Genomic DNA, 17,836 nt, shown 5'->3' on the forward strand with positions numbered 1-17,836 from the left:
TAATATACAAGTCTTTGATCCATCTTGAATTGACTCTTGCGCAGGATGAGAAAGTGGGATTAAATTCAAATTTTCTTCATATGGTTAACCAGTTTGCCAACACCATTTGTTGAAGAGGCTATCTTTTTTGCTGAGATTTCACCTCACCCTAACTAGAATGGCAACCATTCAAAACACAAAGAACAAAAATGTTCGTGAGGATGTGAAGTTGGAACTCTAAAACATTTTTGGTGGGATTGCAAATTAGTGCAACCACTTTGGAAAACCAAACTACCAAACTAATGGATGTGTATCTATTTTCATAGTTGTACAATTCACCATAGCCAAACTATGGAACCAGCCAAAATGTCCATTGAAAGATGAATAGATTACAAAACTGTGGGATATATATAAAATGGAATTTTACTCAGCCATTAAAAAATACCACAATTGCAGCATTTCCAGGGAAACAGATGGATCTTGAGGACATTATGGTAAGCAAGATTAGTCAGTCACAAAAAGTAATGAAGCAGATGCTTTCTCTAATATGTGAAAGCTAAGGTGAAAGGGGTTATAGGAGGCACTCCAGATGAAAAAAAAAAAAGATGCTACAGAGGAGATAATAAAGCAACTTAACTGTGGGGATGGGAGGAGGGGAGAAGGAAACCCTCTAAACACACAATATACTAATTCAGATTATATTCAACCACTAAGCCAAGCATGAGAGGGAGGGATGGGGAGGGATTTGGGTGGGCACTGGCTGGGGGCTGGCAGGGTGATGTGTACATTATGTCTACACAAGATTTTTGCTTCATCATGATGTCTAAAGATAATGCACAAATAAAGAAAAGATGAAAATTTTTACCTTAAAATTATTATGCTTCTGACAAATATTTCTACATTATGTAGTAACAAATGCAAAATTTATAAATAAAAAATAAATTACATAAATTTCTAGGGGAAAAGAGAAATGTTTTCTTATGAAACTAAATGTTTTTAGATAAAAGAGATATTGAACACATGTTGAGGTTTATTGTTTGTTCATACAACTAGATTTTGGAAAATGACTGGTGGAAATAAAAAATTCTTCTCATGTGATCTTATAAAAAGAAAAATATGTGTTTACTTAATCAGCTAAGCTTTTAAAAGAGATATTACTCCATTTGATATTGATATAAATGGCTATAATCATAAAGTTGCAAATTCAGAATAGCCTTTCCAGGTTTCCAAGGGAGAGATAAATTTATCTGTAACTATAATTAGACACAAAAATAAAGTACTTTTCCCTGTGTAAAAGCTCCTAATCTCAGATTTTTAGCTCTTTTCATTTTCTCATGGGCAGAAAATTCCATGCTTTCCATGATCTTATAGAATAAGGAATTAGACGTTTGTTTATATTCAGTATACTTTAGTATAATCTCTGATTTTTCAGAATGTGTCTTAATTTTACACTGCAGCTTTGATACACTCTTGACATTGTTCTCTGTTCTTTAGAAGCAGTATTGAATTGACAGTCACCATCACTTAATCCAGATACCATTTCCACAAATATTTTCCCTGTTCAGCATGAGGTTCTATTTCTTTGTTTTATATGTACCTGTTAGGAAGTATTAGTAGTAAGGCAGGGTTTGTACTGTTTGTGTCACAGTGTATTCGTATCACATACAGATTCAGGAATATCACAGATGAGTAAGTGGTTGCACATGAACAAAATTCTTCTACTTTCTTTGTTGAAGTATATGCTATGGTTGCTTACTTAACCCTAAACTAGAAATTAGTTAGGATGTTTTAATTTTTCAGGGTTAAGTATTTAATGCACCCATGAATATCCATGGCTCTTGTAGTAGAAATATTTTTCACTTTTTGACATTTACTTCATCTTCTCTTGGAAACAATCCTATCTTAATTCAGTGAAGAAATATAAAAAGTAGGAGCTAGATGTCGTGCTGCATGTCTGTATTTCCAGTAATGGGGAGGCTGAGACAGGAGGACTTTAGGTTCACAGCCAGTCTTGGAATGTTTTTGAGACCTCCTGTAACTTAGGGAGAGACTAAAACTAAATAAAAACATAAAAGAGGGCTAGAGGTGCAGCTCAGAATTAGAATGCTCCTGGCTCAATCCTAAATACAATAAAAGCAAATGAAGAAAAACTAGAAATAGTTGGCCCTGCAAATTTGTAGATTCCACATCCTGAGTTTCTGGATGAAGTATAAACCAAGAAATCTGTTGATAGGAGAAAATAACTGCCACTAAAAGAGGTAGATAAGAGTGAGACATAAATCAACATATGTAATTTTTAGGTATGTTTCATCATGCTCTGTTTTTTCCTTATCTGCACTCTTTTTTGTTTTTGTAGGGTGGATGAATCCTAGGACAGATAGATGTTTACTTGAATGCTCTATATTTGTCCTTTTTCTGCTCCCACAATCCTGCTTCCTGTTTCCATGACCAAAATACTGTAGCTGTGGGTACTACCTGAGAACCACGTGAACCAAGTTTATGCCTCTGAATCTCCTAAAAGATGAAATATATAAATGTTTCTTCCTTTAACTTGTGTACGTCATGTGTTTTGGACAACATTGTGAAAATGCTGAAAAAATAATGAACAAGTGTGTATTGTTGCCAAATCTCACTACAAAATGAATCTGTTATGTGAATCTAGTATCTAGTAATTATTTTCAAAAATTTTGGTGACACCAGTGAATTTATATACCTTTATATTCTCAATGTCACAGGTAGAGTCTGCCAATGGCTAGGCGATCAGTAAGTTTATATTGTTTAGGTTAAAAGAGTAAATGATCTTTCATATTTCTCTACAAAATATTTTAGCACCCTGTTCACCTCCTAACTTAGCAATAAGTTTAGGAAAGAGTTCTCCAGTTCCCTGGAAAGACCACAGTTTTCTAGAAATACTGCAGAATAAAGTGGTTTTATTTAGATGCTGGTTTCATACTTACAATGGAGAGTGAAGTTGACTAACAAGGTCAGGATCATGAAAAACTAAAGATTTTAATTACTAGAAATGATAGACCTTATCCAGTTCACATATGTGCAGACCCCTGTATAGACACGAACTTTGTTTCTCAGAGCATCCTCTCTGTCAAAGGATGCGATGCCCTGGAGCTCCCCATTGCACACGGCAGGTGAACCAGCTTCAACCTGAGGAAGAAGCAAAAGAGTACAGTTTATGTCCATATTGGAAAATGGGAGCTAAGTAATTTTCCAAGATCCAGAAACCACATCAGAATCTCCTGATTGTCCATGGAAGGCCTCCCCTTTTCCTGAAAATATGCCCTCAATCTCTTTTCTATATAATTACTTTTTTTCTTTTTCGGTTGTACTGGGGATTAAACTCAGAGGCATTTTATCTCTGAGTTATGCCCCCAACCATAATTTTATTCCTTATATTGAAACAAGGTCTCAAAATGTTGTGAAGGGCCTCCCTTACATAGTTAAGGCTGGTAATGAACCCGTGATCCTCCGGTCTCAGGCTCCTAAGTACTGAGGTTACAAGTGTGTGTCACCATGCCAGACTTATTACTACCATTTTTTCATTTTTGCTTATAGCTTCTTTTCTTTCATTATTAGCCCCTGTATCCCAATCAGAAGCAAGGCTAGGACATATTTAATTCTACCCCACTAGTCATATTTCTTCCATTAGAATTGCTTTGCACTATATACCTCCTCGGAAGGCTAACAGGGTGTACTTCATACAAACATGGTTCGCTCCATGTTTCCTTCTGACACTAATTATCAATATCACCAAGTGAAAACTTCCAATATGTTACAGCTATTGCTCACATTTCAGAATGAAGGACACAGATTGTTTAACAGTTCCACTTATTTCAGAAAAAGAGAAATAAGATGGAGGAGAAGAAATCTGAGCTTGTTGTAGATGAAGTACAAAGAAACTCACCTGGGAACATTGATTTCCATCCCCTAGGGATCTCAGGCATAAATTCCTGGGAATGAATCGATAGGGGTATATTTTGCGGCATGAAGATTCAGAGAGTATAGAAGTATCCTGACACTGGAGAAGAGAGGGTTTGCCTGCTGAATCCAAGAGTAAAATGCAATGTTACATACAGAGATCCTTAAACTTTTTCCCAGGTTTTCTCTTGTTTTTCCCAACTGTCCCACTATATTTAACAATTTTCCAATGACTTTTAATGTGGGTGAGGATTTTTTACAGAAGGCTTAATGAGAAATTCTAGCCAACAACATAGAAGTAGTGGTGGTTCTCAAGTGGAGAGATTTTTGTAAAGCATTTATATACATGGAGGAGTGAAGAATCTTTTAGATGCAGTTCTATTTACCCTTTTTGTTTCTAGATCTCTATACATTACTTATCACATTTCTGATAAACACCTTGTCATTTAATAATAAGTCCATATTTTTATTTTTATATTCATCTGGAAAGAGTATTCCAGAAATTTGTATATTCCTAGATGCATATATCAAAACTGCCCTCTGCAAGCATTGCCTTGAGTGAAAATTTAGATTGGTAGGCCTTTGCCATGCCTTTCACCCCTTGTGTTCTCAGACTTGGCTCCAGTGTTCCAGGTAGCACTTACTTCCATTGCTGCCAGTGCTGTTGCCCCAGCCAGATACCAGGCACTGAGTCGCAGCAGGTGGACAGGTTGTTGGCAGAGAGATGGTAGACACTTGAGAGTTGATGATGGCCGGTCTGTTTAGTTTAATCAGCATGATGTCATTATCCTGGGTGTATTCATTGTAAAATGGGGATCGAATGGCATAATCTACACCAATGTTTTGCACACTTCTCTTTGTGTCATCAATGTTGTATATACCCATCTGTACACTGAGACTCCTGGGTGAAAAGATTAAATGTTTCCTTAAGATACAACTTTAAAATTTTCTTCATTCCTTAGCCACACCCCCACATGATGGACAAAATCCTCATTCTCTTCAAATATTTAGTTGCCCAGGGAGTAGTGCCTGATGAACTACAAAAAGCCTGATGCACTACCAAAACCATTCAGGGAAATGATAGAGAGTGTCATAGGCAAGTGTCATTTCCATTAGAAACCGACTATTTATCATCTTGTTAGAAGAGTAAGATATAAGAATAAACCCCCACAGGACCCCACTAAAAGTGTAGAAGATAAAATACAAATGATCACTTTGGCCATTTCTCCTCTGTTTGCTACTATTGAGTAGCTAGTATTAAAGGCATAGCAGAGTATCAAGCAGTTTGCATGGGTAATTTTTTTTTGATATGTTATTATAGGATACATTTTCTTACTCTCTTATGCTACCTTTTCTAATTAAGTGATAATCATTAGGATTAGGTACTTATTCATTTCCTTTACCTAGTTCTGGAGATTCTTTATCAAACATGGTTTTCTCTCCATATCTATAGTATCTTCATTTGAAAAGAAATCATGCAAATCATAATATTATTCACTTATATCTATTTTTCTGTGAATATGGTATTTTCTTTCCTTTTTTTTGACTGAGTAAAATTTCATTTGAACATATCCTATAGTTGTGTAATTCATTCACATTTTGATGGACATCCTTTCTAGTCTAGCTGGAAGTCTAGACTAGAAAGGAGAAACTGTAGATGAGCAAATAAGGCATTCTAACTGAGGGAGATGGGAGGAGGGAAGAGAGAAATTTCCTAATGTACATGACGTCCATTCACAAACATATTGAAGTCATCACTAAGCCAAACATGAGAATGAGGGAAGGAGGAGAAAATGGGGGTTGGAACTGGGTAAAGGCTAAATGAATGGTGTTTGCATGTATGCCTCTACCATTAAGATATATGACTATAATGCCTCAATTAAATATATTAAATAAGAAAAGAAAGCATGGAAATCTAAAAGGTCATGCTCCATATAAAACTCCCAAAATATATCAAAATATTATTGAAGTAACAAACATAATCTTGGTAACTTGATGTTTTATCCCTTTTAATAACTCAAATTTACTCTACATGTGTTTTGGGGGCCTGAGGTTAAAATAATACTTGAACACTGGAATGTGAATAGTGATCACTTACCTATTGAAACACATAGCTGCAGTCAGGACCCACTCTTTTGTGATGAGTACACCATTGCAAAAGTGGTAACCAATGTTCAGGGACACGAGGTAAGGAATAGCATTCTTTGGAGAGGTGTAGCCCCCAATGGTATTGTCATCAACATTATCAGTGGAGAAAGCCACTAGCAGAAGATGAAAGCTCTGTTAGATATCTGCCTTATGAATACTATTTAACATGATGATTTTTAAAACTTACTATAAAAATTTGAATGTTTTATTGTCTCCCATAACAAACAAATAGTATTTAAATTGAAACCATTCATATTTTTAAAATTTTATATTCTATTTCTATCACTATTAACAATAATCAAACTTTTAGATTTGTGTTTTAAACATGATACATATGTTGTGTGCTTACATTCTATATAACACATACACACACACATGCACACACACCACACACACATAACCAAAAAGTTTACATCCAGTCCTGTTTATAAAATAAATGTTTGACGACTGCTACAGAGAATATATAGCAATGCAATTAGGTAGAAAGTTTGCAGTTATCTTTCTGGCATATTTGTGGTGGTAGGTATATTGCTATTGTTTCAGTCTCCATCAGGTACTAGAATGAAATATTTTAGGACTTATGTAACATTTTTCTGGCAGAGAAGGAAATAGAAATATCGCACTTTCATTCTCTCAATTTTTCTCTATAGTTCAAAGGTAAACTTTTTACTAAATCACTTAAAATATTTTATGTTTCTTCCTTCAACATTTCCTCTTGTCCCTATTTTTCTTCCAGTATTTACTTATGTATTCCATATTTTGGAGTCTCCTCTGCTTTGTTAGAATTTCCTGAAACCCTAAAAACTGATTATTTTACATTATATATATTTTCATTTGTAGAAAACAAGTTTAGAAAAACAGGTTCAAGGCATGTAGACAGGAACTTATGTATTCTTTTTTAATTTAGGAAAAGGTAGAAGTAAGTGTTCATAGTATAAATAATAGTTTCAGAATAGAAATATATTTTATTTGTTTAGTTTTTGCAAATTGAATGACATACATATTGCAGAGATGTTTTATTAGCAAGTTGCCATTTAAACATCCCTAAGGTTGATGACCTTGAGAAAGAACATATTTGACCTTTATTCCTCTTGAGTAAAAACAAAAAAAAAAACAAAAAAAACAAATGCTTACTACTCAAGACTCTGACTTTGAAATTCTCAGTCAATTCCAGGAGCAGAAATATGTTTTATATATTATCTGTAAATTTTTAGAGGTCTCAAGGCAAGCACTTATTTCATGTCTTCTCTCCTTTTTTTCTTCTTCATTAAATTTAGCTCAAAGTTCAAAACATATGGTGTTATTTAAGTCCTCTACTTTGAATTTTCTCACTGTGTTATTGCTAAGGCCAGGGGCTTTTTAATAATTTCTAAACCTATGCTCCTGGAGCTAAACCCAGCCCCTGGGAGCTTTAGATACTCCCTGCGCCAAGAAATCTGCCGATTCCCGCCAGGCTGTTCTGCAGCGGCTCACCTCAGCTCGCTGTCCACCGCTCCTCTCTGGAGCCTGGTGGGCTGTTGAGTGAGTTGGTCTGGTGCCGTCCAGTGAACTCGCCGCTGCCTCCAGCTGTAGGGCGCTGCTGCCGCGTTCTCGGGCGTGAGGCTGGTGTATTTCCTCTCTGGTTTCTGAGCTCCTTTATGAGTTCCCTTCCTCTCTGGAGCCTGGTGCTGCAAGGAAAAATGGTGCCCACCACTTCACTCCGTGGCTCCGGTGCAGCACTGCGGTCTTGTTTCTGGTGTTTCGTTTTTCCAGCCCTCTTTTTCTCTGTCCCTTAAAATTACATTTTTTTGTTTCTCTGCTGATGGTGTTTTCTGGCTATGAAAGGCTCTAATTTTGTGGTAATATAGATTGGTTGTTAGCGGGGCTCGTAAGCCCTGTTTTGCTCCGTCGCCATCTTCCCAAAAGTCCTAGATTTGTGCTTTAAACATGATAAATATGTTGTGTGCTTACATTCTATATAACACATACACACACACACACACACATACATACACACACACCACAAACACATAACCAAAAAGTTTACATCCACTCTTGTTTATAAAATAAATGCTTGACTGCTACAGAGAATATATAGCAGTGCAATTAGGTAGAAAGTTTGCAGTTATCTTTCTGGCATATTTGTGGTGGTAGGTATATTGTTATTGTTGCAGTCTCCATCAGGTATTATAATGAAAGATTGTACGCCAGGCGTGGTGGCACACACTTGTAATCCCCATGCTTGGGAGGTGGAGACAGAAGGATCACGCAGGTTCAAAGCCAGCCTGCTGGCTTAAGAGACCCTGTTTCCAAAAATAAAAAATAGGTCTGAGAGTGTAGACCAGAGGTGGAAGGGTTTCCAAGGAACACCAGTACCACCATAAAAAAAAAAAAAAAGACTGAAAGATTTTAGGACTTACGTAACATTTTTCTGGCAGGGAAGGAAGTCCTCTACTTTGAACTTGCTCACTGTGTTATTGCTAAGGCCAGGGTCTTTTTAATAAATTCTAAAGCTATGTAATTACGTTTTAGAATTTTAATTTTCTTAAGACATCATGATTTAATAATTTGTTGTTTGTACAAACTTACATGGACAGAAACCTGCTGAATTTTTAATAGGAAACTCACCAGAAGCTTCAAGGAATGCGAGGAAGAGAAAGAGGAAATTCATCAAGGTTGCTCACTTGTTCATGACTGGAAACTAACACCTTTTTATCCATGTATATTTATTACTCCAAGTGAATAATTGACACTCATGGCCACAGGTGCCAGAAAAGTTATTTCTTTGTGAATTTGTGGAGAGCATTACTGCCAAAAACAATCAACATTTGCCTTCTAAAAGTTGAAGGGTCTTGGAAAGCTATAACCACACTTTTTAACTCACTAAAAACAGCCTGTTCCTCTAAGGTAAACATTACTGGTTTTCTACTCACACAAACTCCTAAACATCTCACATAATAATCATTGTCCCAAGGACCTTCTGTAGATTCTTCCTCAGTAGTTTTCCTCTTAACCATTACCTCACAGGCATTCTACATCTACTCAGCAGTGTCCAAATGTAAGCTTCCTGCTTAGAGGTACAACAATATATGAGAAAACAGACAATATGACCTCACTACTTTGTGTAGTCCCCTAGCCTGCCCCTTTGAAACTTCAAGGGAATTCTACCTCCAAGCTAATCTCCTAGTCATATTTTTTAGTCTTTGGTTTGAAATAGGGTCTCACTGAGTTTTAAAGGGCCTCACTAAGTAGCTGAGACTGTCAGAGAACTGCAATTCTCCTGTCTCAACGTACCAAATGCTGGGTGGGATTACAAGTATGCACCACCATGCCCAGGTTTTTGTTATTATTTTACTCGCAGGTTTGTTGGTCATTTCCAACAAGGAATGCCTAAATAGTGCCACATGAACATGATGAAAAAAAGAAACCAAGAACTTTTCTGAATTTGTTGATTAGTTCTATAAGCCTTTTGGTTGGGTTTGTTGGGCCTACAAAGTATAGTATCATGTTGGGCCTACAAAATATAGTATCATGTCATCTAAAATAGTGAGAGTTTGAGTTCTTCTTTTCCTATTTGTATTCCTTTCATTTTCTTTTCTTGCCTTATTGCTCTGGCTAGAGTCACAAGTACTATATTGAAGAGAAGAGGTGATAATAGACATCTTTGTTTTATTCCTGTTCTTACATGGAATTCCTAAAGTTTTTCTCCATTTAATATAATGTTGGCTATGGGCGTATTGTAGATTGCCTTTAGGATATGGAGGTATGTTCCTGCTATTTTGATTTTGCAGTGCTTTTATCCTAAAAGAATGCTGAATTTTATCAAATGCTTTTTCAGCATCTATTGAAATGATCATATTAATTTCTTTGGCTCTGATCATATGATGAATTAAACAGATTGATTTTTATATGTTGAACCAGTCTTGCGTCCCTGGGAAGAGCCCTACCTGGTCATGGTATATGATTTCTTGATGTGGTGTGAATACTTGTTGATAGTATTTTTTGTTGTTGTTGTTTGCCAGTTTAGCATTCAAGTTCATCAAAGATATAGGTCTGTAGTTTTCCTTTCTAGAACCATCTTTATTTGGTTTTAGTATTAATGTAATGTTGCATTCATAGAAGGTATTTGGGAGAGTCATGTTTTTCATGAACTACAAAAAATACATTGAGGAGTATTGGGGTTAGCTCTTCTATAAAGGTTTTATAAAATTCACCTGGGAAACTATCTGGTCCTGGGTTTTCTTTGATGGTAAGGTTTTTATTGTTGTTTCACTTTCTTTGATTGCTATTTTTTAAATTTTTCTATATCGTCTTGACTCAATTTAAGCAGATTGTATTTATCTAGAAAGTTTTCAATTTTTTGCAGATACTCCATTTTGTTAAGTATAGTTTTTTCTTATTTTCTTTTTTGGTGGCACTGGGTTCCTGGAAGCCCTTTTTCATTCAGATTAAATTTACAAACCTATTTTTATAATTTTTTAAATTTGGACACAGGGTCTCTTAAGCCAGCATGGCTGGCTTCAAACATGCACGATTCTCCTGTCTCTGCCTCCCAAGTGAGGGGATTACAAGTATGCACAACCATGCCTGGCAAGTATAGTTTTTGAAGGTAGTTTCTGATATTCTTCTGGATTCCTACCCTGTCAGTAGTATTATTTTCTTTTCATCTCTTATCTTAGTAATTTGGATTGATTCTCCCTTTTTTTGGTTAGGTGGGATAGTGATTTATCTATCTTATTAATTTTTTTGAGAAACCAGCATTTAGAAAATCTCTGGATATAAAATCAATCTTAAAAAATCAAAGCTTTTCTGTACACTAACCATAAAGCCACTGAAAAATTCCAAAACCACTTTCACTCATGAAGCCCATAGTATAATGAAGTTTCAAGTCTGAGACATCCATTCTTTTCTAGAAACCAGTTAATTGAAAATTATTTTCATTTTTCTATTTATACTATAAGCCTTACACATAATGTTAATGATTCTAATATGGTATGTATTGCTTGGCCTTATGTTTTAGTCTTAAGCTCCAATATATCATAAATAATGTTAATGACACTTAGATATTAAATATTACTCAAGACTAATTGTTCTCTTGATTTACTCACACCAGAGTCACACAGATAAACATTACTACACTATGGATAGTAACAAAACAATTTTGCAATGATAGCTCCCTATAAATCTCATACATCTCTAGAAAATGAAGGATTACACAGTTTCAAAGAAAAATGAGCAGTTCATCATCTTAATACCCTCTCTGATATCTCTCATATCTATTGATGACTATGAAACACATATATACTGCTCATATTGTTAACCAATTTATGACCAATGTCATTCAAATTATGATCCATCAGACAAATATACATTCAATATGATAGCAACTGGGGTGGATGTCTTAGAGGCAAAATATGTCTAGATAAAGAACAACAGGCTCTCATTAAAAGACAGAGCCTACATGGTGACACTAGTCATGACCATTATCTGTGTTACACACCATGAAAGAAATGCTACTCTACACATCTGGGATAACATTAAGGAATCATTACAAATGGCCTCTATGGTTAACATTACTTTAAATAGAAACCCACTTCATCAACAAATCTTATGTACCACATCTGCTAACCAAAAATCAGATCAAAATACTACATTGTATCAACAACTAACTAATAATCTAAAATGACTATATCCTAATTTATGGGCACATCCTATTAGGGGGTCTTAGATTGCTATTGCTCTACTAAAAATATTTATTTTATATAAACAAATGCCTCTCACAGACCATCAAACTTCTTTATCATGAATACAAGGTCTACTTTATAAGGAAGCTTTTTAAATATAAAAAATAGAGGAAATATGAAAAATGTGACTCTCAACTGCAGGTCTACAATTGCTTTGAAAAAACCTAAGGCTCTGATACCTCAAAGCCCTTTAAAATGTGAATACTTTTCCAAAAGCCAGTGTAAGACAGGAAGTCACTAATATCAGAGCAGAAATAAATTAATTAGAGAAGTAAACATACAAAAAATCAACAAAACCAAAAATGTTCTTCTTAAAAAATAAATGAGATAGATATAATGAAAAGAAAGAATTAACACAAATTACTAAAATAAGAGAATAAAATGTGGTATTACTGTGGGCAGCTCGGAGATAGAGGATTATCAGAAACTGCTTTGACAAACTATTCTTGGAAACCATAGAAAATTGAAAATAATCACACTATTAAACTCACTCAAAGCAGTTTGTTCCTCCAAGGTAAAGGTTCATTTGTTTTTATTTCTGTCACAAACATCTAAATATGTCAATAGTTAACCATTGCCTCAAGGTTCTTCTGTACAACCTCAGCAGTATACTTGTTAACTTTATTTTATGAACTTTCTGAAAATATTCTGCTGTGTCTGAATGTCACCTTCCTAAGTGGAGTGACAATAAGGTCTGTGAAAAGCCAGTGGGACTTCACCTCTGAGTGTGGTCCTCTGTTTTCCCCATTGAATCTGTGCTTCATGTCTTTGTCACATTTTTTTCTCTCTGGTGTAGGATCTTCTGACAGAAACTCAAAAATCTTAATGCAGATTCAATTATGTGACACAAATATGAATCACTAAATTTAGATATCAGCCTTTTCCATTTTCCTGAATGTTATTGGATTGAAAGCCACAGACACACCTAGTAAGACCGTGTTTCCAAAATATAAGTATATATTTGAGCAAATTGCAGGACAGACCTCCAGGTTTCTACAGTCCTAAACAAAAATCCTAGGTTATGCTTGGTTCAGGTTTGAACATTTTCTCAAAAAAAAATTGAACCCTGAGCCCTTAATGTTTAATTACCATTGTGCTACAGCATCTCATGTAGGCCTTGAGCAATAGCTCAGCCAGGGGACTCGCAAAAGCCTAAGTCCCCCAGGAGTATGAGCATCTCCTTCTTCCAAAATATTTTAAGATCATTTAGATTATCATATGTAATTGGAATTTTATGAATAAGCATTATAACTAGTGGGCCGCGGCATATGAGAGACTGAGTCAGAAAAGATCATTTTTTCCCAAGGATAAAGTTTGGGCCAAAGATAAAGTTCAAGCTGACCTTAGTTTGGGCCAACATATAAGATTAAGTTCAAGCTGACCTTATGATATGAGGCAAAGCATACTTTCTATGATTCATTAAATGCCTGGAACCCTGTCCTGAAGTCTGTTAAAGACTTTTTCTTCCTTGAAGTTTTCTGCTTGCATGACTATGGTTTTGTCTATCCTGCCAAGAAAGAAAGTATGAAGATTGTTAACAAATCCTCAATAAAGTTGGAGAAGTTTGCCTCTGGTCTCATGTATAAGAGTCTTCTCTCACTCTTGACCTCAACTCTTCTCTCATCAACACATGTCCCCCAACTCCTGCTAGAGCTGGACCACAGCGCCTACTGTGGGGCACGGTTAGTGAATGATCCCCTCCTCAATTTCGGAGAGTCAGGTAGATTGCTCAAGGGTTCAGCAGACCCCCTGTCTTGGTAAAGCAGGTAAAGAAGGGAAATTAAAGATGTGTCATCCTGACTCAAAAAGGAGGTCTCTTCATTTATATTGCTAAACATATGTTGAAGAAAAGAGGTATCTCAGTTTCTACTAAGCAACTTTGGCAGTTTCTCTCCTTTTTTGTAAGAATGCTCTCCTTGGTTTCCTGAAGAAGAAACTTTAAATTTAAAATTTTGACTCTTCTCTCACCAACACATGACCCCTGACTCCTACTAGGGCTGGACCCGAGCAACATTGGCTCTGCACAGATATTTCCTTTATCTTATGGTAGTTTTATTTTATATACCCAATTTTGTTTTAATTATTATAAAGAAGATTTTTTTTTCTTCTGACAAAATGAACTTTCTTTTTTTTTAGATTACAATCAATAAAAAGAGAAAGTAAAAGAATAATAAAAGCCTTCATTTATTTTATGTCTCAGATGTAGTGTTCCAAATTTATTTCAATTTTCATATTTTATGGTTTCTGTGATTCTAATTGGTTTGCCTCTGAATGTCACTTGGCCCTTTGTTTTTGTTGCCTTTAAGATTCTCTGCTTGGCTTCCACATTGGTCATTTTGACAATTATGTGGCGTGGGGATCCTCTTTTCTGATCCTGTCTAAAGGGAGTTCTATAAGTTTCCTGGACCTGTGTATTGACCTCTTGCTTTGTTTGGAAAATTTTCTGCTATTACTTCCTTGAAGAGATTGTTGATCCCTTTGGTTTCACCTTCTTTTCCCTCCTATATTCCAATTATTCTTAGGTTAGGTCTCTTAAAATGGGCCCATATTTCTTCAATACCAGATTCCTGCTGTCAGATTTTTTTTCTAAATTAGAAACTATGTGTTCCTTTTTGGAGTGATCATCTTCTAAGAGCGAGATTTTATTCTCCATGTGTTCTAATCGGTTGTTTGTACTTTGAATTGAGGCCTTTACTTCATTAATTGCATCCTTTATCTCTTTTTGGCTCTCTCTGAATTATTTTCGAAAGTCCACTATTATTTCTAAAGTTATTTTCCTGATTTGATCTTCTAGAGATCTCTGAATATCTGTGTTATCAGGTTCTGATGTTGTGGGGGTGTGGGCATACATTGCTTCATTGTTATTTTTCTTTCCCATGTTTTCAGGAGATTGTGCCTTTTCTGGCCTCTTCCCTGGGCCACTATGACTTCACTTAAGGTGCTCTGGATGTTGAGTCTGTGGTATCTCAGTCACCACTACTCCTTTACTGGGTTGTATCGCAAAGTCTCAGATCCAGGGAGTTAATCAAGGCTGCTTTAGACCATGGGGGGGTGGCAAGTTGGGCATTCTCCTGTGGGGAGTTGTGACTAGGGTGTGATATCTCTGCCACCACCATTCCCCCACTAGGTCAAGTCCCTGAAAGTGCAGTACTGGGATTTCTCCTTTATGGGCCGCAATTTGACTTACTGTTGTTGAGTGCACTGATGGAGCTTTAGTGGAATCGGTGAATTCACTGCTGCTGCCGCCGGTGGTAATATGGCACATCTGCCATACCCTGGGCTGTGATACTGGCATATTTCTTCTCTGTTTTTGAGTTCCGCTCTGAGTCCCTGCAGGCTGTGCTGAGACCAGCCCCTGGGAGCTTTAAATGATCCCTGTGCCGAGAAATCTGCTGAATTCCGCCTGGCTGATCCACAGCCGCTCACCTCGGCTTGCTGTCTGCTGCTCCTCCTTGGAGCCTGGTGGGCTGTTGAGTGTGTTGGTCTGGTGCAGACCAGTGAGCTCACTGCTGCCGTCGGCAGTATGGTGCTACTGTTGCATCCTTGGCCGTGAGGTGGGCATACCTCCTGTCTGGCTCTAAGCTCCATTCTGAGTCCCTCTCCTTTCTGGAGCCTGGTGCTGCAAGGGAAGATGGAGCCCATGCTGCTCTGCGCCACGGCTCTGGCCGCAGCACTGTGGTCTGGTTTCTTTCTGGTTTCTCATTTTCCCAGCCTGCTTTTTCTTTGTCCCTTGTATTTACATTCTTTGCTTCTCTGCTGATGGTATTTTCTGGCTATGAAAGATGCTGATTTTGTGGTAATAGAGATTGGTTGTTAGCGGGGCTTGTAAGCCCCACTTTTCTCTATCGCCATCTTCCCAGAAATCTCCAGAAGTTATCTTTATCATTCTCATTTTACTGATTTTAAAACTAGGGCAAAACAAGTCCCTGGGTTTTGCCACAATCACACAGAAAGCTCCTCCTGGAATCAAGATTCCAACACAAGAACTTGTAACGTCAGACTGTCCTCTTAACAAGGTAATGCAGATCATTGGTGTTTCATAAAGCAACTGAAGTTTATGGAGTGTTTTCTATATCTCATTCACTATGGAAGGTGTGTCCACACATACACCATTAGAGTTCTTACAGAATAACACCTAAAAGTTTTTCTGAATTGTTGAACATTTAAGACATGAGAAAGTGTTGTGTTGGGATGTAGAATGTCCCTCCAAGGACCCATGTTTTGAAAGCCTGATCTCTAATGCAGAAATGATCAAAGGTAAGAGGTGGCTAGATAAACTGGTTACTAGGAACATGGCTTTGGGAACTGTATGTATCCCTGGCCCCTTCTATGTCACTGTCTTGTTCCTCTTCTCTTCCTCCCCCTTCTCCTGCTCTTCCTACTTCTCCTCTTCTTACCCACCTTCTCCTTCCTCCTCCTTTTCCTCTTCCTCCTACCCCTCCTTCTTTATCCTCCTCCTTCTTTCTTCTTCTTCTCCTTCTTCTTCAGCCTCATGGACAAGGGAGTGGCAGCAGCTTCATATTGCCAGCTGTAGTGCAAATTCACCACTCCAGCAACAGTTCCAGATCAGTGCACTCAACAACCATAAGTGAAATTGCGGCCCCGAAAGGAGAAATCCCAGAACTGCACTCCCAGGGACTTGCACAGCTTTGATAATCTCCCTGTGTCTGAGATTTAGCAGTCCAAACAGTGAAGGAGTAGCAGTGTCAGAGATACCACAACCTAGTCGCAGCTCCCCATGGGAAAACACCCAGCCTGCCCCCGCCACCCCATGATCTCATGAAACCTCGATTAACTTCCAGGGTCTGAGACTTTGCAATACAACCCAGTAAAGGAGTAGTGGTGACTGAGATTACCACAGACTCGAGATCCAGAGCACCTTAAGTGAAGTCCTATTGACCAGGGAAGAACCCAAAGAAGGCACGAACTTCTGAAATCATGGGAAAGAGGAATAACAATGGAGTAATGAATGCTCATAAACCCACAATATTAGAACTTAGTAGACCAGAAATTCAGAGATCTCCATAAGATCAAATCAGGAATTTAATTGTAGAAATAATGCAGGACCTTCGAAAAGAATTTAGAGGCAGTTCAAAAGAAATAAAGGATGCAATTATTGAAGGAAATGTCTCAATTAAAGTATAAAAAATCGATTAGACCACATGGAGAATAGAATCTCATTCCTAGAAGATGATGACTCCAAAAACACATAGTTTATAATTTAGAAAAAAAATCCAACAGCAGAAATTTGACATTGAAGAAATATGGGCCCATTTTAAGAGAGCTAACCTATGAATAATTGGAATAGAGGAGGGAAAAGAAGGTGAAAACAAAGGGATCAATAATATTTTTAATGAAGTGATAGCAAAAAAATTCCAAACATAGAGCAGGAGGTTGATACACAAGCTCAGGAAACTTTTATAGAACTCCCTTTAGACAGGATCAGAAAAGAGGTTCCTAACACCACATAATTGTTAAAATGACCAAAGTGGAAGCCAAGGAGAGAATCTTAAAGGCAACAAAAACAAAAGGCCCATTCAGAGGCAAACCAATTTGAATCACTCCAGACTTCCCAAACCAAGTCAAGAAAGACAGAAGGGCTTGGAGTAACATATTCCAAACTGTGAAAGAAAACAATTTCCAGCCAAACATTTTCTACCCAGCTACTTATTGATGCTTTCAGCAACTTAGTCGGACCCTATTTCGAGATAAAAAAATAAAATAGGTCTGCGAGTATAGCCTGGAGATAGATAAGCCCCTGGGTTCTACTCCCAGTACCACCTAAATAAATAAATAAATAAATAAATAAATAAATAAATAAATGAATAAATACATACATAAATAAATATAAAAATAAATAAATAAAAATGGATTCTTTTACATTATCTATACTTTCCTGTATAGGGAGGCTGAGACAGGAGGATCGCACAGGTTCAACACCAGCCATGCTGGCTTAACAGACCCTGTTTCTAAATAAAAAATTAATAAAAATTAGGTCTAGGAGTGTATCCCAGATGTATAAGGATTTCCAGGAACCCCAGTACTGCAATAATAAT

Source organism: Muscardinus avellanarius (genome assembly GCF_963383645.1).
Source record: "Muscardinus avellanarius genome assembly, chromosome: 9".
NCBI classification, from domain to species: Eukaryota; Metazoa; Chordata; class Mammalia; order Rodentia; family Gliridae; genus Muscardinus; species Muscardinus avellanarius.